The sequence below is a fragment of the Dendrobates tinctorius genome, unplaced genomic scaffold, assembly GCF_039654945.1.
Source record: "Dendrobates tinctorius isolate UK_male_01 unplaced genomic scaffold, ASM3965494v1 ptg000223l, whole genome shotgun sequence".
In the NCBI taxonomy this organism is placed as follows: Eukaryota; Metazoa; Chordata; class Amphibia; order Anura; family Dendrobatidae; genus Dendrobates; species Dendrobates tinctorius.
This window is the reverse complement of record NW_027361890.1, coordinates 9,315,570-9,342,041: the sequence shown is the minus strand read 5'-3', so window position 1 is coordinate 9,342,041 and position 26,472 is coordinate 9,315,570. Positions and strand designations below refer to the sequence as shown.

Genomic DNA, 26,472 nt, shown 5'->3' with positions numbered 1-26,472 from the left:
TTGGGCTGATCTATTGCAAAAGGGCCTTCAAGCTTCAAATCCTCAGCTGGCGGACCAGGCGGTGCAAATTGCAGTGGTGGCAGATTACATTTACATGGTCCATGCAGCGTTGGACTCTGCAAGAGGAATAGCGGGAATAGCATCAAACGCCATCACAATCCGGCGTATTCTCTGGCTAAGAGAATGGAAAGCGGATGCGGCCTCAAAAAAGTCCCTAACAAATCTCCCGTACTTCAGTGGCCGTCTTTTCGGTGAAAAGCTGGATACAATGATATCCAATGCTACCGGGGGCAAAAGTACTTCCCTCCCTCAACTAAGACCAAAACGCACGTTTAAAAGGCGTAATCAATCTCATTTCCGATCCTTTCGGAATTCTTCAGGCTGGTCCGTCTCACGCCCAGCACAAAACCGTAATCGTTCCCCCCGCAGGGACAACACACGTGCGGCACAGAGGCCGGACAGGAACTGGCAATCAAAGGCAAGCCAGGCAAAACCTAAAGGAGGAAAACCTCAGACTTTTCCCTCATCCTGACTCATGCCTTCTGGAAGACACCCCACTTGTAGGCGGACGACTGCTACTCTTTCAGCAGGTCTGGCTGCCTATTACAGAAGACAAGTGGGTCAAGGAAATAGTGTCTTCAGGATACAAAATCGAGTTTACTACCAGCCCACCGCACAGGTTTTTTCCCTCTGTCCCTCCAAAATCCCCGCTCAAAGCTCAGGCCTTCCGTCAAGTGGTTTCTTCCCTCCTGCGAGCAGGAGTCATAGTGCCAGTCCCAGCAGAAGAGCTCTTCCGAGAGTTCTACTCCAACCTGTTCGTGGTGCCCAAGAAGGGAGGCAGCGTCCGACCCATACTAGACCTCAAGCAACTCAACAAGTACGTTCGAGTTCGTCACTTCCGCATGGAATCCCTCCGGTCAATCGTTGCGTCTATGGAAAAAGGAGAATATCTTGCCTCCATAGACATACAGGACGCATACCTGCATATATCGATTGCTCCCGCCCATCAGAGGTTGCTCAGATTTGCAATCAACCAAGACCATTACCAGTTTGTGGCCCTCCCGTTTGGTCTCGCCATGGCTCCCAGAACATTTACAAAGGTCATGGCAGCTACCATGGACGTTCTGCACTCCAGAGGCATAGTAGTCGTTCCATACCTGGACGACCTTCTCATCAAGGCCCCCACCCTCAAGGACTGCGAGGTCAACGTCTCGATCACGATCGACACTCTGACGCGCCTGGGATGGTTAGTCAATTTACAGAAGTCCTCGACTACCCCGAGTCAGTCTCTGACCTTCCTGGGGATGCTATTCGACACCTCCAAGGGTCTGGTGATCCTCCCCAGGGACAAGGCACTGGCTCTCCGTCTGGGAGTTCACACACTCCTCCGCAAGTCCCCCAGATCTCTCCGGTATGCCATGAGAGTACTTGGCAGGATGGCAGCAGCAATGGAGGCGGTACCATTTGCCCAGTTTCACCTCAGACCCCTTCAACTGGCCATCCTCAAGTCCTGGAACAGGAATCCGTTCTCCCTCGACAGGGAGTTCCGGTTATCAGCAAACACCAGGAGGTCCCTACACTGGTGGCTCAAGCCAACCTCGCTTGCAAGGGGAAAATCCTTTCTCTCCGGTCAATGGAAGGTTTTGACCACCGACGCAAGCCTTATGGGTTGGGGCGCGGTGCACCTACATCACAGAGCGCAAGGCAGGTGGTCAACAAGGGAATCGACCATGCCCATCAACATCCTGGAAATTCGGGCCATCTTCCTGGCGTTGAAAGCCTTCCATCACTTGCTGGCAGACTCTCATATCAGAGTACAGTCGGACAATGCCACGGCAGTGGCATATGTGAACCATCAAGGCGGCACCCTCAGCATCCAGGCGATGACCGAAGTAACGCATATCCTACAATGGGCGGAGGCAGCAAGGTCGGTACTCTCCACGGTCCACATTCCGGGTGTGGACAACTGGGAAGCCGACTATCTCAGCTGACAAGGAATGGACTCGGGGGAATGGTCTCTCCATCCCGAAGTCTTCTGTCAGATCTGTCATCGTTGGGGGACACCGGACGTGAATCTGATGGCATCCCATCTCAATGCCAAGGTTCCCAATTTCATGGCCAGGACGCGCGATCCGCGGTCGCTCGGAGCAGATGCCCTGGTTCAGGACTGGACCCAGTTTCAGCTTCTGTACATTTTTCCACCCCTCCCCCTGATCTCCAGAGTCCTGAGGAAGATCAAACAAGAGGGTGTTCCCACCATTCTGATTGCTCCAGACTTGGCCCAGGCGTACATGGTACGCCGACGTCGTGCAACTCACAGCAGACGCTCCCTGGCGTCTCCCCACATGTCCCGACCTCCTGTCACAAGACCCGTTCTTCCACCAGAACTCAGGGGCTCTCAATTTGACGGCGTGGCCATTGAGACCTGGGTTTTGACCCAAGCAGGTTTTTCACCGGACGTTGTTAAAACCATGATCAGGGCTCGAAAGCCAACTTCAGTCAGGATTTACTATCGTACCTGGAAGGTTTTCTTCACATGGTGCGACTCTTGTGGGCAGATTCCACTTCCCTATTCTCTTCCAAAGGTCCTCGGTTTCCTTCAGTCAGCCCGGCGTCCAGGCCTATCCCTGGGCTCGCTGAAGAGCCAGGTGTCAGCGCTTTCAGTGCTCTTTCAGAGGCGTATTGCTAACAAGCCGCAAGTGAAGACTTTTCTCCAAGGGGTTTCCCGATTGGTTCCCCCCTACAAACGTCCGTTGGAGACGTGGGGCCTCAACCTGGTCTTGACAGCACTACAGTCACCTCCTTTTGAACCCCTTAGGGTGGTCTCACTCCGCTTTCTATCACAGAAAGTGGTTTTCCTGGTGGCAATCACCTCGCTACGCAGGGTGTCTGAACTTTCAGCTCTTTCCTGCAGAAAACCCTTCCTGGTTTTTCATCAGGACAAGGTGGTTCTCCGTACAGTACCATCCTGCCTTCCGAAGGTCGTGTCCATCTTCCACCTCAATGAGGAAATATCACTACCGTCTCTTTGCCCGGCTCCCGTTCATAGGGTAGAGAAGGCTCTGCATACGCTTGACCTTGTCAGGGCATTGCGTATTTATGTGTCTAGGACTGCTCCCTTCCGGAAGTCTGATTCACTTTTCCTTCTTCCAGAAGGCGTTCGCAAGGGCCTACCGGCTTCCAAAGCCACCCTTGCTAGGTGGATCAAGTCCACCATTCAAGAGGCTTACTGCCTCAACAATTCTCCCCTTCCGGCCGGTAACACGGCACACTCTACGCGGGCGGTAGGGGCCTCTTGGGCCATTCGGTTCTCATATTGTTGTTTGAGCCTGTTTATAGTAGCCTTTTTTTACAGGCATGGTTATGTTTCTGGTATATTCCTCCTAAGGCTACGTGCACACACTGCAGATTCGTTTGCGGATTCATATCTGCGGAACCGCAGGTAAAACCGCAGGTAAAATGACCTGCGGTTTGGTCTGCGGTTTTGCCCTGCGGTTTGCCACCTGGACAATGGAATAGGTGGCAAACCGCAGCAGAATCCGCAGAAACAATTGACATGCTGCGGGAAAAAAAAACGAAGCTTTTCCGCAGGTAAAAATCTGCAGCATGTGCACAGCAGAATGTTAATCCCATAGGATAACATGCTACTGTACACTGTCTGCAGAACTGCTGCAGTTCTGCTGCGGTCAAAACTGCAGCAGAACCGCAGCAAAAACCGCAGCGTGTGCACATGGCCTAATGCTTTTGCACAAAACTGGAGAAGGCTGACGCCGTCCAGGGGTGTATACTGCAGAGGAGGAGCCAAAGTTAATCTTTTTCAGATTATGCATAGTGTCGCCTCCTAGTGGACAGCAGCATAACACCCGCGGTTCTGTGTCCCCCAATTAAAGGCTAAAAGAAAGAGATTTTACGGTGAGTACACAAAAATCTCCTTTTTCCATGATGGACTCCTTGGATACAATGTGCGCTTCATCTATGGGTAAAGTTGACCCTATTTTGTTATGAGGTGCTGTGTACCACCACTGAATTGATATTATTGTTACACGACTGTCACACGATTGTCTGACAATTGTCCAACGATTGTCTGACAATTGTCGCACAATTGTCTGAAGATTGTTACACGATTGTTACACAGTTGTCTGACGATTGTCAAACGATTCTCACATTATTTTCTGACTATTTCCTGACGATTGTTACACGATTGACGATTGTCACAAGATTGTTACACAATTGGTACACGATTGTCAAACGATTGTCACACGATTGTCACACAATTGTGTGATTGACGATTGTTTCATGATTGACGATTGTCACATGATTATCTGACGATTGTCACACGATTGTCACACGTTTTTCTGACGATTGTTACAATGATTGACAATTATTACACGTTTGTCTGACGATAGTCACACGATTGTCTGACGATTATTACACGATTGTCTGACAATTATCTGACGATTGTCACACGATTGTCTGACGATAGTCACACGATTGTCTGACGATAGTCACACGATTGTCTGACGATAGTCACACGATTACCTGACGATTGTTACACGATTGTCTGTCGATTGTCACCTGATTATCTGACGATTGTCACACGATTTTTACACGATTGTCTGACGATTGTCACATGATTGACGACTGTTACACGATTGTCACACGATTGTCTGATTTTTACATGATTGTCTGATTGTTACACGTTTGTCTGAGAATTGTCACACGATTGTCTGACGATTGTCACACGATTGTCTGATGATTGTTACATGGTTGTCTGACGATTGCCACACGATTGTCACGCGATTGTCACATGATTGTTACATGATTGCCAATTTTTACATGATTGTCTGACGATTGTTACACGATTGTCTGACGATTGTTACACGATTGTCTGACGATTGTTACACGATTGTCTGACGATTGTCACACGATTGTCTGTCGATTGTCACACGACTACCTGACGATTGTTACACGATTGTCTGTCGATTGTCACACGACTACCTGACGATTTTTACACGATTGTCTGACGATTGTCACACGATTGTCTGTCGATTGTCACCTGATTATCTGACGATTGTCACACGATTTTTACACGATTGTCTGACGATTGTCACATGATTGACGACTTACACGATTGTCACACGATTGTCTGATTTTTACATGATTGTCTGATTGTTACACGTTTGTCTGAGAATTGTCACACGATTGTCTGATGATTGTTACATGGTTGTCTGACGATTGCCACACGATTATCACGCGATTGTCACATGATTGTTACATGATTGCCAATTTTTACATGATTGTCTGACGATTGTTACACAATTGTTACACGAGTGTATGAAGATTGTCACACGATTGATGATTGTTACACGATTGTCACACGATTTGAAAAGTTTGAATTACCCACTCTGGTCTATTTTATGCTCTGACGTTGGGATCGAAACGTCACCACAGAAGGCAGAATAAAATGTGATTTCTTTTTCACAGACTTGTGAGGCGTTTCTTTTGCTTATTGATATTGGACATTTTTCCATGAGGGACTCCTTGGATACGACGTGCGCTTCATCTATGGGTAAAATGGACCCTATTTTGTTATGAGGTGCTGTGTACCACCACTGAACTGATATGATTGTTACACGACTGTCACACGATTGTCTGATGATTGGCCAACGATTGTCACACAGTTGTCTGAAGATTGTTACACGATTGTTAAACAATTGTATGACGATTGTCACATGATTGTCACACAATTGTGTGATTGACAATTGTTACATGATTGACGATTGTTACACGATTGTCTGACTATTGTTACATGATTGTCTAACGATTGTCCAACGATTGTCATACGTTTGTCTGACGATTGTTACAATGATTGTCTGACGATTGTTACAATGATTGTCTGGCAATTGTCACACGATTGTCACACGATTGTCTGACAATTATCTGACAATTGTCACACGATTGTCTGACGTTAGACACACGATTACCTGACGATTGTTACATGATTGTCTGACGATTGTTACATGATTATCTGACGATTGTCACACAATTGTCTGACGATTATTACACGATTGTTACACGATTGTCTGACGATTGTCACAAGATGGGTACACGATTGTCAAACGATTGTCTGACGATTGTGTGATTGTCTGACGATTGTTACACGATTGTCTGCCGATTGTTACACATTTGTCTGACGATTGTCAAACTATTTTCTGACGATTGTTACACAATTGTCACATGATTGTCTCATGATTGTCACACGATTGTCTGACGATTATTACACGATTGTCTGACGATTGTCACAAGATGGTTACACGATTGTCAAACGATTGTCTGACGATTGTGTGATGATTGTCTGACGATTGTTACACGATTGTCTGCCGATTGTTACACATTTGTCTGACGATTGTCAAACTATTTTCTGACGATTGTTACACAATTGTCACATGATTGTCTCATGATTGTCACACGATTGTCTGACGATTGTCACACTATTGTCTAATGATTGTCTGACGATTGTCACACGATTGATTAATGATTTACGATTGTTACATGATGGGGGACGATTGTCACATGATTCATTGACGATTGTGTTTCGATTGTCTGACGATTGTTACATGATTGTCACACAATTGCCTGACGATTGTCACACGATTGTCTGACAATTGTTTCACGTTTATCTGATGATTGTCACACGATTGTCTGATGATTGTTTCATGGTTTTCTGACGATTGTTACATGATCGTCTGACGATTGCCACACGAATGTGACACGATTGTCTGATGATTGTTACATGGTTATCTGACGATTGTCTGCGGTTGTCTGACGATTGTTACACGATTGTCTGATGATTATCACACGATTGTCACATGATTGTCTGACGATCGTTACACTATTGTCTGATTTTTACATAATTGTCTGATGATTGTTACATGATTGTCTGACGATTTTTACTTGATTGTCTGGCGAGTGTCTGACGAATGATGATTGTTACACAATTGTCACACGATTTGAAAAGTTTGGATTGCCCACTCTGGTCTATTTTATACTCTGACTTTGGGATCGAAACGTCACCACAGAAGGCAGAATAAAATGTGATTTCTTTTTCACAGACTTGTGAGGCGCTGTTTCTTTTGCTTATTGATATTGGACACTTTTCCATGATGGACTCCTTGGATACAATGTGCGCTTCATCTATGGGTAAAGTTGACCCTATTTTGTTATGAGGTGCTGTGTACCACCACTGAACTGATATTATTGTTACACGACTGTCACACGATTGTCACACGATTGTCTGACGATTGTCGCACAATTGTCTGAAGATTGTTACACAATTGTCTGACGATTGTCAAACGATTCTCACATTATTTTTTGACTATTTTCTGACGATTGTTACACGATTGACGATTGTCACAAGATTGTTACACAATTGGTACACGATTGTCACACGATTGTCACACAATTGTGTGATTGTCTGACGATTGTCACACGATTGTCTGACTATTGTCACATGATTATCTGACGATTGTCACACGATTGTCACACGTTTGTCTGACGATTGTTACAATGATTGACAATTATTACACGTTTGTCTGACAACTGTCACACGATTGTCTGACGATTATTACACGATTGTCACACGATTGACAATTATCTGACGATTGTCACACGATTGTCTGACAATTATCTGACAATTGTCATACGATTGTCTGACGATAGTCACACGATTACCTGACGATTGTTACATGATTGTCTGACGATTGTCACACAATTGTCTGTCGATTGTCACCTGAATATCTGACGATTGTCACACGATTGTCTGACGATTGTCACATGATTGACGACTGTTACACGATTGTCACACGATTGTCTGATGATTTTTACATGATTGTCTGATTGTTACACGTTTGTCTGAGAATTGTCACACGATTGTCTGACGATTGTTACACGATTGTCATACAATTGTCACACGATTATCTGACAATTTTTACACGATTGTCACACGATTGTCTGATGATTGTTACATGGTTGTCTGACGATTGTTACATGATTGTCTGAGGATTGCCACACGATTGTCACATGATTGTCACACGATTGATGATTGTTACATGATTGTCTGACGATTGCCACACGATTGTCACGCGATTGTCACATGATTGTTACATGATTGTCTGCCAATTTTTCCATGATTGTCTGACGATTGTTACACAATTGTTACACGAGTGTATGAAGATTGTCACATGATTGATGATTGTTACACGATTGTCACACGATTTGAAAAGTTTGGATTACCCACTCTGGTCTATTTTATGCTCTGACGTTGGGATCGAAACGTCACCACAGAAGGCAGAATAAATGTGATTTCTTTTTCACAGACTTGTGAGGCGTTTCTTTTGCTTATTGATATTGGACATTTTTCCATGAGGGACTCCCTGGATACGACGTGCGCTTCATCTATGGGTAAAGTGGACCCTATTTTGTTATGAGGTGCTGTGTACCTCCACTAAACTGATATGATTGTTACACGACTGTCTGACGATTGGCCAACGATTGTAACACAATTGTCTGAAGATTGTTACACAATTGTTAAACAATTGTTTGACAATTGTCACATGATTGTCACACAATTGTGTGATTGTCTGACAATTTTTACATGCTTGACGATTGTTACACGATTGTCTGACGATTGTTACATGATTGTCTAACGATTGTCCAACGATTGTCATACGTTTGTCTGACGATTGTTACAATGATTGTCTGATGATTATTACACGTTTGTCTGACGATTGTCACATGATTGTCTGACGATTATTACACGATTGTCACACGATTGTCTGACAATTATCTGACAATTGTCACACGATTGTCTGACGATAGTCACACGATTACCTGACGATTGTTACATGATTGTCTGACGATTGTTACACGATTATCTGACGATTGTCACACAATTGTCTGACGATTATTACACGATTGTTACACGATTGTCTGACGATTGTCACAAGATGGTTACACGATTGTCAAACGATTGTCTGACGATTGTGTGATGATTGTCTGACGATTGTTACACGATTGTCTGCCGATTGTTACACATTTGTCTGACGATTGTCACACTATTTTCTGACGATTGTTACACGATTGTCACATGATTGTCTCATGATTGTCACACGATTGTCTAATGATTGACGATTGTCACACGATTGTTTAATGATTGTCTGACGATTGTTACATGATGGGGGGACGATTGTCACATGATTCATTGACGATTGTGTTTCGATTGTCTGACGATTGTTACATGATTGTCACACAATTGCCTGACGATTGTCACACGATTGTCTGACAATTGTTTCACGTTTATCTGATGATTGTCACACGATTGTCTGATGATTGTTACATGGTTATCTGACGATTGTCTGCGGTTGTCTGACGATTGTTACACAATTGTTACACGATTGTCTGATGATTATCACACGATTGTAACATGATTGTCTGACGATAGTTACACGATTGTCTGATTTTTACATAATTGTCTGATGATTGTTACATGATTGTCTGACGATTTTTACTTGATTGTCTGGCGAGTGTCTGACGAATGATGATTGTTACACGATTGTCACACGATTTGAAATGTTTGGATTGCCCACTCTGGTCTATTTTATACTCTGACTTTGGGATCGAAACGTCACCACAGAAGGCAGAATAAAATGTGATTTCTTTTTCACAGACTTGTGAGGCGCTGTTTCTTTTGCTTATTGATATTGGACACTTTTCCATGATGGACTCCTTGGATACAATGTGCGCTTCATCTATGGGTAAAGTTGACCCTATTACTCTGTCGCCTTATTGGGGGACACAGAACCGTGGGTGTTATGCTGCTGTCCACTAGGAGGCGACACTATGCATAATCTGAAAAAGATTAACTTTGGCTCCTCCTCTGCAGTATACACCCCTGGACGGCGTCAGCCTTCTCCAGTTTTCGCTTAGTGTCGCAGAAGGCACACCTAAGATTTTTTACTCCGTCTTTTTTCCTGGATTTTTTTCCAAAGGGCTACAGATGAAGAAAAGATGGTCTCCAGCGAGACTCCCGGCATGGCTCCCTCCTCGGTCCCCTATTAGGGGTACCCAGTTGAGGTCGAGGTGGCTCTTTCCCATGTCGCTCCCTCACCAGTCCCTCGGGTACTGGTTCGAGGTCGAGACCCCCTCCTTCCTCAGTTCTGTCCGGCTCTGGGTCGAGGTCGAGGCGACGATGAAGCCCCCTGACGGTGACAGCAGCACCCTCCCTAATCCCCCTCTGGGGGTATTAGGTTGAGACACCGCAGGTAGGGCCTGTACCAGTTACCAGGGACCCCAGTCCACCTGTGGGCTCCTTTTGGGACCGGGGGAGGTGCAGCGAGGCACGGCACTTATCAGAGACCGGGCTCCCTGCGCCCCGGTCTCTGCAGCAATGGCGCCCCAAGGGACCCTCCACAGGGCCCCAGTCACATATATGGCCCCACCGCCAGCCCTCCTTTCATTCTGGGGGGGGTCTGGTTTAAATCCGACCCCCCCCGCGGACGACCGCGCCGTCCTGGAGCCCTGCTGGGCAGGAGACCTCAAATTTAGGCCGCGGCTTCGGCCTAGCCGAAGTCGCCGCCCCATTCCTGCCCCCCGGGCCGCCCCCCGGATGACGAAAATGACACTGCAGTGTCATAGAAGGGGCGGATCGAGGCAGGAGGGGCGCACTTTTACATCGCCCAGCGCGCCCTTTTCCAGCTCTCCGCCCCTTCCCTCTCCACCTCAGAATCTGGTGGCCATCTTGCTGCACCTGGAAGAACGCAGCACAGCAGTCTCCGGGGGGCACAGGACGAGGGACTTATCTGCGCTGGACCTAAGGGGGAGCACCGGTGGGGTAAGATCACAGCTGGGTCCTTGGTACTCAGCTGTGAATTCCTATACCATATAGCGCTCTCCTACTCCTTTCCTCTGCGTAGATACCCCTGTAGGGCCTCCACTAATCAGCCTAGGTACTATGTCAGGCTCAAGGAAAAGAACCAGGCAAGACTGCTTTTATGCAGTCTGCACAGCCTGCAAGGCCACTCTCCCCAGCGGCAGCACGTACCCGCACTGCCGGGATTGTACCCAAAAACAGGATCAGAACCCCAAGAAGTCCCTACCAACGCTTCTGTGACCGCTACTGCGCCGGAATGGGCGACTCAGATGTCGCAGTCTATGGCACAGTCTATAGATAACCTGACCTCCACATTACTGCAGGCTCTGCAGGGTCATGTCTCGGCTATGAACGTTACCCAGCAAAGGGACGTCCGGTCTCATGATCAGGGCGCTTCCGACAGTTCGAGGCGTAAGTGGACCCACAGGTCGCGTTCATTTGCGTCCTCACATAGCAATAGGTCTTCCCCCTCCAGGGAAAGACACAGTGGCCCTCAGGTCACCGAGGCCGTCCCCTGATAGAGAAGGACAATGCAGATCTCCACAACGATCCCAGACCAGGGAAACCTCCGCTCTAGTTCGCCCGCTAGGGAGCTCCTTAGCGATGCGCAGGACTCAGAGGGCATATGTGACTCCAATTCAGATAACGAAACAGAGAACGCTTTGCTCCCTTGTCCCCCTAGCAATACTGCGATAGTTGAGGATATCGTCTCTTCCATCCTTCGGGTGCTGGACATTTCAGATCCAACCCCGGAAGCACCAGAACACAAGATTTCCTTTGAAAGTGTTCAGAAACCATCGAAGGTCTTCCCTAATCACCCGGAATTTCAAAATTCGCCAATCGCAAGTATTTGGAAGCAAAATACCCCTTTCCACAGAAAGACACCAAGGATTGGACAGATCCGCCTGAAGTGGACCCTCCAGTCTCTAGGCTGGCAGCACAAACGCTTCTCTCGCTGCCGTACAGTTCAACCCTCAAGGACACAGCAGACAGACAAGTCGAACGCATGGCTCGTTCAATCTTTGAAGCGGCAGGTGCCTCTTTGGCTCCCGCATTTGCTTCAGTTTGGGCAGCCAAGGCCTTCATGGCTTGGGCTGATCTATTGCAAAAGGGCCTTCAAGCTTCAAATCCTCAGCTGGCGGACCAGGCGGTGCAAATTGCAGTGGTGGCAGATTACATGGTCCATGCAGCGTTGGACTCTGCAAGAGGAATAGCGGGAATAGCATCAAACGCCATCACAATCCGGCGTATTCTCTGGCTAAGAGAATGGAAAGCGGATGCGGCCTCAAAAAAGTCCCTAACAAATCTCCCGTACTTCAGTGGCCGTCTTTTCGGTGAAAAGCTGGATACAATGATATCCAATGCTACCGGGGGGGCAAAAGTACTTCCCTCCCTCAACTAAGACCAAAACGCACGTTTAAAAGGCGTAATCAATCTCATTTCCGATCCTTTCGGAATTCTTCAGGCTGGTCCGTCTCACGCCCAGCACAAAACCGTAATCGTTCCCCCCCCGCAGGGACAACACACGTGCGGCACAGAGGCCGGACAGGAACTGGCAATCAAAGGCAAGCCAGGCAAAACCTAAAGGAGGAAAACCTCAGACTTTTCCCTCATCCTGACTCATGCCTTCTGGAAGACACCCCACTTGTAGGCGGACGACTGCTACTCTTTCAGCAGGTCTGGCTGCCTATTACAGAAGACAAGTGGGTCAAGGAAATAGTGTCTTCAGGATACAAAATCGAGTTTACTACCAGCCCACCGCACAGGTTTTTTCCCTCTGTCCCTCCAAAATCCCCGCTCAAAGCTCAGGCCTTCCGTCAAGCAGTTTCTTTCCTCCTGCGAGCAGGAGTCATAGTGCCAGTCCCAGCAGAAGAGCGCTTCCGAGGGTTCTACTCCAACCTGTTCGTGGTGCCCAAGAAGGGAGGCAGCGTCCGACCCATACTAGACCTCAAGCAACTCAACAGGTACGTTCGAGTTCGTCACTTCCGCATGGAATCCCTCCGGTCAATCGTTGCGTCTATGGAAAAAGGAGAATATCTTGCCTCCATAGACATACAGGACGCATACCTACATATACCGATTGCTCCCGCGCATCAGAGGTTTCTCAGATTCGCAATCAACCAAGACCATTACCAGTTTGTGGCCCTCCCGTTCGGTCTCGCCACGGCTCCCAGAACATTTACAAAGGTCATGGCAGCTACCATGGATGTTCTGCACTCCAGAGGCATAGTAGTCGTTCCATACCTGGACGACCTTCTCATCAAGGCCCCCACCCTCAAGGACTGCGAGGTCAACGTCTCGATCACGATCGACACTCTGACGCGCCTGGGATGGTTAGTCAATTTACAGAAGTCCTCGACTACCCCGAGTCAGTCTCTGACCTTCCTGGGGATGCTATTCGACACCTCCAAGGGTCTGTTGATCCTCCCCAGGGACAAGGCACTGGCTCTCCGTCTGGGAGTTCACACACTCCTCCGCAAGTCCCCCAGATCTCTCCGGTATGCCATGAGAGTACTTGGCAGGATGGCAGCAGCAATGGAGGCGGTACCATTTGCCCAGTTTCACCTCAGACCCCTTCAACTGGCCATCCTCAAGTCCTGGGACAGGAATCCGTTCTCCCTCGACAGGGAGTTCCGGTTATCAGCAAACACCAGGAGGTCCCTGCACTGGTGGCTCAAGCCAACCTCGCTTGCAAGGGGAAAATCCTTTCTCTCCAGTCAATGGAAGGTTTTGACCACCGACGCAAGCCTTATGGGTTGGGGCGCGGTGCACCTACATCACAGAGCGCAAGGCAGGTGGTCACCAAGGGAATCGACCATGCCCATCAACATCCTGGAAATTCGGGCCATCTTCCTGGCGTTGAAAGCCTTCCATCACTTGCTGGCAGACTCTCATATCAGAGTACAGTCGGACAATGCCACGGCAGTGGCATACGTGAACCATCAAGGCGGCACCCGCAGCATCCAGTCGATGACCGAAGTAACGCGTATCCTACAATGGGCGGAGGCTGCAAGGTCGGTGCTCTCCGCGGTCCACATTCCGGGTGTGGACAACTGGGAAGCCGACTATCTCAGCCGACAAGGAATGGACTCGGGGGGAATGGTCTCTCCATCCCGAAGTCTTCTGTCAGATCTGTCATCGTTGGGGGACCCCGGACGTGGATCTGATGGCATCCCATCTCAATGCCAAGGTTCCCAATTTCATGGCCAGGACGCGCGATCCGCGGTCGCTCGGAGCAGATGCCCTGGTTCAGGACTGGACCCAGTTCCAGCTTCTGTACTTTTTTCCACCCCTCCCCCTGATCTCCAGAGTCCTGAGGAAGATCAAACAAGAGGGTGTTCCCACCATTCTGATCGCTCCAGACTGGCCCAGGCGTACATGGTACGCCGACGTCGTGCAACTCACAGCAGACGCTCCCTGGCGTCTCCCCACATGTCCCGACCTCCTGTCACAAGGCCCGTTCTTCCACCAGAACTCAGGGGCTGTCAATTTGACGGCGTGGCCATTGAGACCTGGGTTTTGACCCAAGCAGGTTTTTCACCGGACGTTGTTAAAACCATGATCAGGGCTCGAAAGCCCACTTCAGCCAGGATTTACTATCGTACCTGGAAGATTTTCTTCACATGGTGCGACTCTCGTGGGCAGATTCCACTTCCCTATTCTCTTCCAAAGGTCCTCGGTTTCCTTCAGTCAGGCCTGGACGCCGGGCTATCCCTGGGCTCGCTGAAGAGCCAGGTGTCAGCGCTCTCAGTGCTCTTTCAGAGGCGTATTGCTAACAAGCCGCAAGTGAAGACTTTTCTCCAAGGGGTTTCCCGATTGGTTCCCCCCTACAAACGTCCGTTGGAGACGTGGGACCTCAACCTGGTCTTGACAGCACTACAGTCACCTCCTTTTGAACCCCTTAGGGTGGTCTCACTCCGCTTTCTATCACAGAAAGTGGTTTTCCTGGTGGCAATCACCTCGCTACGCAGGGTGTCTGAACTTTCAGCTCTTTCCTGCAGAAAACCCTTCCTGGTTTTTCACCAGGACAAGGTGGTTCTCCGTACAGTACCATCCTTCCTTCCGAAGGTCGTGTCCAGCTTCCACCTCAATGAGGAAATATCACTACCGTCTCTTTGCCCGGCTCCCGTTCATAGGGTAGAGAAGGCTCTGCATACGCTTGACCTTGTCAGGGCATTGCGTATTTACGTGTCTAGGACTGTTCCCTTCCGGAAGTCTGATTCACTTTTCCTTCTTCCAGAAGGCGTTCGCAAGGGCCTACCGGCTTCCAAAGCCACCCTTGCTAGGTGGATCAAGTCCACCATTCAGGAGGCTTACCGCCTCAACTATTCTCCCCATCCGGCCGGTATCACGGCACACTCTATGCGGGCGGTAGGGGCCTCTTGGGCCATTCGAAATCAAGCCTCAGCACATCAAATGTGTAAGGCAGCCACTTGGACTAGCCTGCACACATGTACAAAACACTACAGAATGCATACCCAGTCCTCAGCGGATGCGAGCCTGGGTAGACAGGTCCTGCAGGCAGCAGTACCCCAAGTCTAGAGGACTGTCAGCACAATATTCGTCCACTGCTTCCCACCCAGGTACTGCTTTGGGACGTCCCACGGTTCTGTGTCCCCCAATAAGGCGACAGAGTAAAGGAGATTTTTGTGTACTCACCGTAAAATCTCTTTCTCTTAGCCTTTAATTGGGGGACACAGCACCCACCCTGTTGCCCTTGCGGGCCGTTGTTACGGTTGGGTTCTCATATTGTTGTTTGAGCCTGTTTATAGTAGCCTTTTTTTTACAGGTATGGTTATGTTTCTGGTATATTCCTCCTAATGCTTTTGCACAAAACTGAAGAAGGCTGACGCCGTCCAGGGGTGTATACTGCAGAGGAGGAGCCAAAGTTAATCTTTTTCAGATTATGTATAGTGTCGCCTCCTAGTGGACAGCAGCATAACACCCACGGTTCTGTGTCCCCCAATTAAAGGCTAAGAGAAAGAGATTTTACGGTGAGTACACAAAAATCTCCTTTTTGTTATGAGGTGCTGTGTACCACCACTGAACTGATATTATTGTTACACGACTGTCACACGATTGTCACACGATTGTCTGACGATTGTCCAACGATTGTCTGACGATTGTCGCACAATTGTCTGGAGATTGTTACACGATTGTTACACAATTGTCTGACGATTGTCAAACGATTCTCACATTATTTTCTGATTATTTTCTGACGATTGTTACACGATTGACGATTGTCACAAGATTGTTACACAATTGGTACACGATTGTCAAACGATTGTCACACAATTGTGTGATTGTCTGACGATTGTTTCATGATTGACGATTGTCACACGATTGACTATTGTCACATGATTATCTGACGATTGTCACACGTTTGTCTGACGATTGTTACAATGACAATTATTACACGTTTGTCTGACGATTGTCACACGATTGTCTGACGATTATTGCACGATTGTCACACGATTGTCTGACAATTATCTGACGATTGTCACACGATTGTCTGACAATAGTCACAGGATTATATGACGATTGTTACACGATTGTCTGACGATTGTCACACGATTGTCACACGATCGTCTGTCGATTGTCACCTGATTATCTGACGATTGTCACACGATTTTTACACGATTGTCTGACAATTGTCACATGATTGACGACTGTTACACGATTGTCACACGATTGTCTGATTTTTACATGATTGTCTGTTACACGTTTGTCTGAGAATTGTCACACGATTATCTGATGATTGTTACACGATTGTCATACAATTGTCACACGATTATCTGACGATTTTTAGACGATTGTCACACGGTTGTCTGACGATTGTTACATGATTGTCTGACGATTGCCACACGATTGTCACGCGATTGTCACATGATTGTTACATGATTGTCTGACGATTGTTACACAATTGTTACACGAGTGTATGAAGATTGTCACACGATTGATGATTGTTACACGATTGTCACGCGATTTGAAAAGTTTGGATTACCCACTCTGGTCAATTTTATGCTCTGACGTTGGGATCGAAGCGTCACCACAGAAGGCAGAATAAAATGTGATTTCTTTTTCACAGACTTGTGAGGCGTTTCTTTTGCTTATTGATATTGGACATTTATCCATGAGGGACTCCTTGGATACGACGTGCGCTTCATCTATGGGTAAAGTGGACCCTATTTTGTTATGAGGTGCCGTGTACCACCACTGAACTGATATGATTATTACACGACTGTCACACGATTGTCTGACGATTGTCCAACGATTGTCACACAATTGTCTGAAGATTGTTACACGATTGTTAAACAATTGTATGACAATCGTCACATGATTGTCACACAATTGTGTGATTGTCTGACAATTGTTACATGATTGATGATTGTTACACGATTGTCTGACGATTGTCACACGATTGTCTGACTATTGTTACATGATTGTCTAACGATTGTCCAACGATTGTCATACGTTTGTCTGACGATTGTTACAATGATTGTCTGACGATTATTACATGTTTGTCTGACGATTGTCACACAATTGTCTGGCGATTATTACACGATTGTCACACGATTGTCTGACAATTATCTGACAATTGTCACACGATTGTCTGACGATAGTCACACGATTACCTGATGATTGTCACACGATTGATTGTTACATGATTGTCTGATGATTGTTACACAATTATCTGACGATTGTCACACGATTGTCTGATGATTGTCTGACGATTGTCTAACGATTGTCTCACGATTGTCTGACCATTGTCACAAGATGGTTACACAATTGTTACACGATTGTCTGACGATTGTGTGATGATTGTCTGACGATTGTTACACGATTGTCTGACGATTGTTACACATTTGTCTGACGATTGTCACACTATTTCTCCTTCGTCTCATTGGGGGACACAGAGACTGTGGGTGTGTGCTACTGCCGTCTGGAGGCTGACACTAAGTATACAAAAAAACAAGTTAGCTCCTCTTCCGCTGCATACACCCTCGCCCCGATAGCGGGCGGAAACCAGTTTTTGCTTAGTGTCTGATGGAGGCACACGCAGTCTGGGTCTCTCCAGACTATTTTTTTTTTTAACATTTTCTTGCTATGAAGAGGAGACGGGGCGACGGACCCTATTGAAAGGGTCCGATCTCCCCCAAACATCAACGGGCAAGCACGCGTGAGTATCGCCTCCGCGTATCCTTTCCCGCACCGAGGGACATCTCTGGGACTTTTCCCCAGACATCTATTTTTTATTTTTTATTTTGAGAAGATATGACAGGGGCAACGCATCCTATTGAAAGGATACGATTTCCCCAAACCATCAACGGGCGACCACGTGCGAGTGTTCCTCCACGTTCCCTCTCCCGCGACGTGGGACAATATGCCAGACTTAGCCCTGTCCACCCCTAGGTAGCGAAACCATGGGCTTGCACAGAGGCACAAGACTAGTCTGTGCGGCCCCACTGCTACACCAACGCCAGGCGGCGGTACTGCGTGGTGGCGGACGGTCCCTCTCCTCGCCCAGACAAGGCGGACGGAGCTAAGGTGCCTGCACCGTCCGAAGACGGGTTACCTCAGGGTAAGAAGGGCTCCTGGGCAGCGGGAGGTTCCAGGCCAGGGCTGCGACGAACACTCCAGATGCTGGAGCCGGCTCCCCTCTCCTGCCTGCGGGCAGAGCAGGAGGCCCCCGCACTTTCCTTGGGCAGCAGATCCCCGGCGGTCGTTTTCCCCTCCTTCCTTCCTGGTCAGCCTGCCACGTCTCTCTGCAGTGGCCAGGCTGGGGAAGGAGCGCGCGGGGTAGGTGAGGCGCCAATATAGAGCGCCAGCTCCGGCGGGCGGGGCTCAAATTTAGCCCGCGGCTTCGGCCTAGGCCGCGGGGGAGGCCCGCCCCCCAGCGCCGGCGGGCGGGCAGTGCCTAAATTTAGCCCGCGACTTCGGCCTAGGCCACGGGGGGAGGGCCCGCCCCCCAACGTGACGTCAGATCCGGCACCCGCCCCCCGACGCGACGTCAGATCCAGGGCCGCCCCCGGGTACTGGGCGGGCGCTGGATAAAATGGAGGCCCCAGCTTCAGGATGGGGTAGGCCGCGGTCAGGAAGCATCGCAGCCTACCCAGGGAGACCAGCAGCTGGGAGCGAGCAGCAGCAGCAGCAGCACAGGAGCACGGGGAGACAGCAGGAGCCCGGGTAAGTGCAACCCCGTCTTGGCCACACTAGGGCAGGTTGTCCTCCTTCTCCTCATACCCCTGTATGCTATAAAAAAAAAAAAAAAAAAATTCTGGCTGTTTTTTCCGCAAGTATGTCTGGAAAGGGGAAGAAACACACTTTCCTTTATACCGCATGCGTTTCCTGTGGGGCTGTGTTCACGCGAGCGCAGACTATTAAAATATGTGAGGCCTGTAGTTCCGAACGCGCCCAGGAGCCCTCCCCTCCAACGGAGCCCAGGGGGTCGGATCCCCCGGAATGGGCGTTATCACTGTCTCGGTCTATGGCTTCACTTATGAAAGCGATCGAGACCCTTCAGGCCCCGGATAGGGGTAGAGACAACGGCTCACCGGTTTGGGAAGGTTCATCCACCTCACATGAGCCGCCGGCCTGCAGCGGCCGCACCCTCTCTTAGGAGACGTACAGGGAAAGAGCCCATATGGCGTCTCCGGGCCCCTCCGGTGCTTCGGCATCCGTGAGTGCGGCGTCTCGCTCACCGTCACCATTGTCTGGGAGCGAGCAAAGTTCGGATGAGGACAGGCAGGAATCCTTGGATCTGGATACCCCCGGGTGTCGGGAGACGGTAGACAGTCTCATTAAGGCCGTCAATCAAACTCTTGGTATTGAGGAGGATGTCTCCCTGACCGCAGGGCATAAGATATCTTTTAAGAAGGCCAGGCGCCCACATAGGGTGTTTAGCACTCATCCAGAATTCGAGGACATGGTGCAGCGGCACAGGGAACGCCCAGACAAGCGTTTTTCAGGACAAAAAACGCTAGAGACGAGGTACCCGTTTGCACCAGAGTTCTGTAAAAGTTGGGCTGAATCTCCGATTGTGGATCCCCTGTGTCACGCCTGGCCTCAAGATCGTTGTTGTCGGTGCCTAGTGGTTCTTCCATTAAGGACCCCACGGATCGGCTCATAGAAGGTTTAGCCCGCTCAGTGTATGAGGCATCGGGATCAGCGCTTTTGCCTTCATTCGCAGCAACATGGGTGGCCAAGGCCATGATGTTGTGGTCAGAATCTTTGAATAGAGTCCTGCAAGACAGAGACTTGCTGGTAGAGGTGTCTGAGATAGCAAATCAGATCGCGATGGCAAGTGACTATCTAATTAATGCATCCTTGGATGCGGCTAATTGCGCGGCGCTAGCGGCAGCAAACGCTATCGCCATTAGGAGAGCCTTGTGGCTAAGGCTATGGCAGGCTGATTCGATTTCTAAAAAATCGTTAACGTCCCTGCCATATCAGGGTAATCGGCTTTTTGGAGAGAAGCTAGACAAGCTTATTTCAGATGCCACAGGGGGAAAGAGTAGCTTTCTCCCACAGCAGAAGAGTAGACCGCCCTTTCGTCAACCGCAGGCACGCTTTCGAGCATTTCGCGCCCCAGGATGGGCAACAGCGGCCGGTTCTACTGCCCCAGCTCGTCACAACCAAGACAGAGAGCGCCAGGTCACGTATAGAGCCAACCCACTGGGGAGGATGCGGGGCCGTCCACCCAGTTCAAGGGGAGCTAGGTCCCAGAGGCCCTCAGCAAAATGACTTGAGGCATCAGGTACCCGAGGACAGCAGAGTAGGCGGTCGTTTGCTCAGGTTCCGCCACGTCTGGGTCAAGGTGGCACACGACGCATGGGTGGCGGAATTGGTGTCATTCGGGTACAAGATAGAGTTTATCGGACACCCTCCAAAGAGATTTTTTTCATTCCCGGCTTCCCAAATCGGAATCCCGGGCAGAGGCGTTGCTAGGTGCCATCAGGATTCTTCTGTGCAACGGGGTCATTGTCCCGGTACCAGAGGGCGAAGAGGCCCAGGGATTTTATTCCAACCTGTTCGCGGTCCCCAAGAAGGACGGAACAGTAAGACCGGTTTTGGACCTAAAGCTCCTAAACAAGTTCATCAGAGTCAGGCACTTTCGGATGGAATCCCTCCGGTCAGTGATATCGGCCATGGAGCAGGGAGAGTATTTGGCCTCAATCGATGTTCAGGATGCCTACCTGCACATCCCTATTTTTCCCCCGCATCAGAAGTTCCTTCGTTTTGCGATCAATGGCCGGCATTTCCAGTTTGTGGCTCTGCCGTTCGGGTTGGCCACGGCACCCAGGGTATTCATGAAGGTGATGGCGGTCGTTATGGCCATTCTTCATTCTCGGGGCATAGTAGTGCTGCCATACTTGGACGACCTTTTAGTGAAAGGGCCGTCCTTTCAAGCATGCGAGGAGAATGTCAGCATCACGCTGGATATATATATATATATCCTGCCTGGGATGGTTAGTCAATGGTAACACCAGAAGCACCAAAAATAACCCCTAAAATTTAGCTTTTAATTCAATGACTTCAAACAGTGAAAATGACTAAAAGAAGGAGTAGTAGAGGACAAAAAATGAAGGGAAAAAACTGTTTTAGTTCTCTTCAGTTATCACATAATGAGCCACCGGCTAAATTGCCCTAGTCAGCCCTAGTTTCACCCTTCCTAGCCGTGGAGGTTGGCACCCTAGTTGTAGACGATATGGCGCCCCCGCTCAACGTCGGTATCCCTAATGACCCCTACGTCTCCCTACATATACAAAAAGGGACACAAAAAAAGAAACACACACACACTTATAATACCGAAAAAAATATATAAAGAGACATGAATGGTCTCATAGATAATACTAAATTGCTATGAACTTATCTCGTAGTATTTCTAATGGTATGAAAACCCCAAAAGGAACTTATCTCGGAGTCAAAAAAATGATAGATGGGGTTAATATCCGGCAGCTTAGAGAAGGACTTATCTCGTAGTCACAAAAATGCTAATAAGCTGCAAATGGCAGACCCAATTATGTGATAACTGAAGAGAACTAAAACAGTTTTTTCCCTTCATTTTTTGTCCTCTACTACTCCTTCTTTTAGTCATTTTCACTAATGTTTTTAGTCATTGAATTAAAAGCTAAATTTTAGGGGTTATTTTTGGGGCTTCTGGTGTTACTACTGAATATATAATCCCATTGATTAGTTCTGAGATGGTTAGTCAATGGGAAGAAGTCATCTCTTACCCAGGCTCAGAGGATTCCATTCCTAGGGATGATTTTCGACACTTCCCAAGGGTTGGTAATTCTCCCTCAAGACAAGGCCCAGGCGCTCCGGCAGGGAGTTCGGAGTCTTCAGCAGCCAGGCCCTCACACGATTCGATTTGGGATGAGGGTTCTAGGGAGGATGGTAGCAGCAATAGAAGCAATTCCGTTTGCGCAGTTTCATCTTCGCCCCCTGCAGCATGCTCTTTTAGCAGCATGGGACAGGAGTCCGTTCTCCCTGGATCATCAGTGCAGGTTGTCCCTTCAGGTCCGGCGGGCACTTCAATGGTGGACGCGCGACTGCTCTCTCCTTCAGGGGAAACCCTTTCCTCCAGATCAATGGTTGGTGGTCACAACCGACGCGAGTCTTTTCGGTTGGGGAGCAGTGTTTCGTCATCACACAGCACAGGGGCAGTGGTCTCCCCAGGAGACTCTTCTGCCGATCAACTTGTTGGAGATTCGAGCAGTGCGGTTGGCGTTGCAGCATTTTCAGCACTGGCTAGTGGGTCGCCCAGTCAGGGTCCAGTCAGACAACGCCACGGCAGTGGCGTACATGAATCACCAGGGAGGCACGCGCAGCAGGGCAGCCATGCGCGAGATAGAACATGTACTCCGTTGGGCCGAGAGGCACCACTCAGTAATCTCATCGGTTCATATACCAGGCATGGAAAATTGGGCAGCAGATTTCCTGAGTCGGCAGGGGGTCGTGGCCGGAGAATGGTCCCTGCACCCCGAGATTTTCCAGCAGATTTGCCAACGGTGGGGAACTCCGGACGTTGATCTGATGGCCTCCAGGGAGAACGCCAAGGTGGGCAGGTTTGTTGCCCGGTCTCAGGACCCGCGAGCAATTGCAGCGGATGCGTTGGTTCTTCCATGGAACCAGTTTCGGCTCCCATACCGGTTTCCTCCTCTGCCTCTTCTCCCGAGGGTAATCAGGAAGATCAAGATAGAGAGGGTTCCGGCAATTCTGCTGGCTCCAGACTGGCCCCGTCGAGCTTGGTACGCAGATCTAGTACAGCTCCTCGCAGACGTGCCATGGCGTCTACCGGAACAGCCAGACTTACTGTCCCAGGGGCCGATCTACCACCCGAACTTAGGGGCCCTGTGTTTGACGGCATGGCCGTTGAATCCTGGGTTCTGACCCAGGCGGGATTTGGGCGTGAGGTGGTGGCCACGATGGTTAACGCCCGGAAGCCGGCCTCGGCGAGGATCTATCATAGTACTTGGAAGGTTTTCTTTCTCTGGTGTCGAGAGCATGGGGTTGCGCCTTTGTCCTTCTCGGTCCCCAACATTCTGGCTTTTCTGCAGTCAGGCCTGGACGCAGGTTTGGCCCCGAGTTCCCTGAGGAGACAGATCTCGGCCTTGTCTGTCCTGTTCCAGCGAAAGATCGCTAGCATTATGCAGGTCAAGACATTCATTCAGGGGGTCTCGCATTTAGTGCCCGCCTTTAGAGCTCCCTTAGACGCCTGGGACCTTAATCTGGTGCTGGGTGCCCTGCAGGAAGCTCCTTTTGAGCCATTGCAGGAGGTCGGATTGCCATACCTTACCAGGAAGGTCGTGTTTTTGGTAGCGATAACCTCTATTAATCGGGTCTCGGAATTGGCAGCCCTATCCTGTAGAGCGCCGTTTTTGACCTTTTTTAAGGATAAGGTAGTCTTGAGACCACCTCCGCCGTTCCTGCCGAAGGTGGTGTCCTCGTTCCATATTAATGAGGACATCGTTTTGCCTTCATTTTGTCCAGCCCCAGTACACAGAGTTGAGAAGGCGCTCCACACGCTGGACCTGGTGAGGGCCCTCAGGAGGTATGTGTCGAGGACAGCACCTTTTCGCCAGACCGACTAGTTGTTTGTGATCCCCGAAGGGCGCAGGAAGGGGCTCGCAGCCTCACGGTCAACCATAGCCAGATGGATTCGCCTTATGATTCAAGAGGCTTACCGTATTAGAGGCGCGCCGGTTCCATCTGGAATAAGGGCGCACTCAACTCGGGCAGTGGGCGCCTCTTGGGCGCTTCGGCATCAGGCTTCGGCAGAGCAGGTATGCAAGGCGGCAACGTGGTCAAGCCTGCGCACGTTCTCTAAACATTACAATGTACATACTCAGGCCTCGTCGGATGCGAGCCTGGGTAGGAAAATTCTCCAGGGCAGCAGTGGCACACCTTTGAACAGGTAGGCATGCGGTGTGGATTGATGAGTTGCACCCACCCAGAGACTGCTTTGGGACGTCCCACAGTCTCTGTGTCCCCCAATGAGACGAAGGAGAAACATGGATTTTTGTGAGTACTCACCGTAAAAATCTTTTCTCCGAGACGCTCATTGGGGGACACAGCACCCACCCTGATAGCCAGTTGGCTTTTGTTTATTTTTGATTGGTATAATTCTTTATCGTAGGGTGGTCCTTTTTTCAGACATATAATTGTATGTGGTAAGGCTAATTTGCTGTCAGCTTTTCCGACTGCTTTTGCACTAAACTGGTTTCCGCCCGCTATCGGGGCGAGGGTGTATGCGGCGGAGGAGGAGCTAACTTGTTTTTTTGTATACTTAGTGTCGGCCTCCAGACGGCAGTAGCACACACCCACAGTCTCTGTGTCCCCCAATGAGCGTCTCGGAGAAAAGGATTTTACGGTGAGTACTCACAAAAATCCATGTTTCGCATTTTCCATATTATTATTGGTAACCGCATGGGACAGCCTAAATTCCCCAACATCCTTGAATAATAAGTTTATACAACATCATGAAAAATTACTGAGAGATTTGTCGGACAATTCCCAGTCTCTGGCAGACTGTTGGATCTGCACGTATTCACCAGTGTCAGCCATAAGCATCCCCTTTTTGGCTATCCCTGTTCCACCTGAGGAGTTATTTGCTTGGACTAACTGTTCTGACACACTCGCTAATAATGCCACAGATAATGCTAAGTTATGGAATTTAACTGTTGGTATACCTATTGTGGGATGGGTGGGATACCCCTGGTGGCAAGGTAACCTTTCAGGAAGCAATACACAACTTCAATATTTGGCCTACAAAGGAGGGGCTAACCAATCTAGAGCAAATTCCAACGTATGATTTACAAGTCAGTTTCAATGTAACTTCACACTCTACTGATGCCTTCAAACCATTGTTGTTAGAAAGAAGGTTACATAATACGTCATGGAAATTGGGGGCTGGATAGCTGGGATCTTACAAAGCTTGTTACACATTGCTGCCTGTATCCTTGTTGTATATGTAATATTAAAACTTGTTTTTTGGTGTATTTCTGTATGTATTAGGAAATTCTACACTAAGCTAATGATGATACCAAAGGCGTCGTTGCCCCTGCTCTTCTCTGCACCGATCTCAAAAGGCTACTTGATGATGATGTTGAAGCCAAGCACATGGCTACCTACAAAAGATCTCCACCACCGTCATCAAAAAATGTTATACGTGAATTGCAGCATACAGGGGGGACGGGTGCACCGCAACAGCCATGACTGATAACACGGCATCAGTCATGTGAAGACCAGTACCCCTCAAAGCTGTTAGCTTGGGATAGCACCTCTGATGCTGCATATATGTTAAAAAAATTTATCTAGGGGGATTGTGAAGGGTTAAAACTAAAATCAAAGCTGAAGGTTTCATTTCTCCATTTTTGTTGCTTTAAGATACATTTTTGTAATTGGGATAAAAGTTCAGGCTGTTATGAAACCAGACTGTTCCTTATCAGGTGCAAGATAAGGGACCCGGGGGTGTATTACTCTGAAAAATATGCAATTATACTACTTTCTATGCTATTTAGTTTCCGGTTTTCAAATGATGCTATTGGTAGTTGAGAACTTTGCATAATTAAGCAAAATATTATAAAAGAAGTGACTAAAATAAACGGGTTTAGCGATCTCCTTGGATCGTCCCATACTGAGACACATCTCCGTTTGGTCATTTGAGTTGCTAGCAACACTGTGGAATAATTTGGAAATCACTGGATCAGCCGTGAAGGGTTAATTTAATCCTCCCCCTATCACACGTATGTCGCTCGGTCCAGGGACCCGCAGGCAATCGCTGTGGATGCGTTGGTTCTGCCATGGAACCAGTTTCGCCTCCCATATCTATTCCCCCCGCTGCCACTACTTCCGAGAGTCATCAAAAAGATCAAAACAGAAGGGGTTCCAGCGATTCTGCTGGCCCCAGACTGGCCCCGTCGAGCGTGGTACGCAGATCTAGTTCAGCTGCTCGCCGATGTTCTTTGGCGACTGCCAGAGCGCCCGGATCTACTGTCCCAGGGCCCAATCTTCCACCCAAGCTCAGGGGCCCTGTGTTT

The 26,472-nt window shown here is 48.8% G+C and overlaps 1 long non-coding RNA gene across 4 annotated transcripts in view; it reads left to right on the top strand.

Annotated features, from left to right (window-relative positions):
- The window catches only part of LOC141059085 (uncharacterized), a 51,843-nt gene extending 25,768 nt beyond the window's left edge, over window positions 1-26,075 (top strand). For 2 of the 4 annotated variants that reach the window (XR_012222378.1, XR_012222377.1), the window contains exons 3-8: window positions 5,485-5,569; window positions 7,113-7,200; window positions 8,376-8,460; window positions 9,725-9,812; window positions 17,016-17,100; window positions 25,448-26,075. This is a non-coding gene — a long non-coding RNA (uncharacterized lncRNA). Of the gene's footprint in view, window positions 1-3,933; window positions 3,980-5,484; window positions 5,570-7,112; window positions 7,201-8,375; window positions 8,461-9,724; window positions 9,813-17,015; window positions 17,101-25,447 lie in introns of those variants that run through there. The other 2 variants (XR_012222380.1, XR_012222379.1) reach the window with 2 other exon arrangements.
- Window positions 26,076-26,472: the final 397 nt, after the last annotated feature.